The sequence below is a fragment of the Macaca nemestrina genome, chromosome 17 (assembly GCF_043159975.1).
Source record: "Macaca nemestrina isolate mMacNem1 chromosome 17, mMacNem.hap1, whole genome shotgun sequence".
Lineage (NCBI taxonomy): Eukaryota > Metazoa > Chordata > Mammalia > Primates > Cercopithecidae > Macaca > Macaca nemestrina.
The window spans coordinates 20699572-20701133 of record NC_092141.1 but is presented as its reverse complement, the minus strand read 5'-3'; positions in this window follow the sequence as shown (position 1 = coordinate 20701133).

The following is a 1562-nucleotide window of genomic DNA, read 5'->3' as shown; positions in this document are numbered from 1 at the left end:
ACCACTGCGGAGGTGATGGAGCCCCTGCAGTGGGAAGGGTGTCAGGCCCAAGAGGGCCGGGTGGCTCCAGACCTCCTGCTCCAGCTTCCCCTCACTCCCCGCACCAGGCACAGCCCCACGTGAGCGCCCCAATGCAGGGAGGATTCTGAGTGCCCGTGTCTTCTCCGCCACTGTGTGTGCCCTCCGGTGGCAGCTCCTCGCCCACCGTATCATTCCAGCCTTCCCTTTTATGAGTCACGTCTCTCTCCCCAGCCACAATGCCAGAATCCACCCAGGAGGGTAGAGATGGGAAATCAAACCGTGGCACCATGAGTGGAGACCCTGGAGGCAGACATGGGTGCAGGCACTGAGAGGGGAAACACGCGAGGCCTTGCCGACCAGTGACAAGCACAGAGGATGGGGACATTCAAGGGCAGACACGGGCTGCAGGCACAGGAGAGAAGACCTGGACTAGAGTCATAAGGGATCCAGACACAAAGGGAGCTCCCTGGCTACAGAGGCATGGCAGAGAGGCACAGCAGGGACAGACATGGGTACGGGTGCAGGACAGAGGAGTAGGTGAAGGCCGGCGTGGGCAGGAAGCACAGAGATAAAAACACCCGAAGGTAGATGTGGCTGTAGGCTGAAGGATGGAGTCACGAGAATCCTGCTGTGGGCTGCATGGACAAGGGCTGGAGACACAGGAAGACAGGGCTGGGAAGCAGGCGCACTCAATGACAGGCCTCTGCTGCAGTAACAACAGACGGAGACACACAACGAAAGAGACTGGCAGCAGGTACAAACACTGGGGATAGGAGTTTTGGGCATGGTCTCCTGGGAGAAATGATTCAGAAAAAGAACAGAAACGGGCTGAAGGCACAGGGGAAGGAGACACACGAGTGCAGACATGACTGAAAAGCATGGATGAAAACAGTGACTGTGGACATGGATTAGAGGGACAGAGAACGCAGCAAACACAGGCTGGCATGGGCAGAAGGTCAGGGGACAGACAGACAAACATCGGAACGGGCTGCAAGCACAGGGATTGAGGCACTGGAGGACTGCTACTGCCTGAAGGCTGAGGAGATGGTAACACTCGAGGCAAGCAATGTGCTGCAAGCACACAGGATGGAGACTCACACGGCTGGCACAGGCTGCAGGCGCAAGAAATGGAGACTTTTGATAGCTGGCATAAACTGCAGGCAGAGGACAGACCAGGACAGAGGACAGACACACAAGGGCAGACGTGGGCTTCAGTCATTAAGGGATGGTGATACTGGAGAGAGGATACAGGCTTCAGGCACAAGGATGGAGGCACACAAAGCCTGATATGGCTGCAGGCATACAGGGCGGAGACACTGAGAGGCCAACGCGGCTGCAGACACTAAGGGAAGATGTGGGCTGCCAGATAAATCCCCGCTTAGAGAGAAATGGGACACACATTAAGGGAATGTGTTAGAATAGAAAAAAGATTGAAAATCAATCACATAAACCTCTCAAGAATTAAAAAGGATTAGAATGAAAGAATACAGAATGAAAGTAATAATAAAGAGCAGACATCAATGAAATAGGGAAAAAAATGC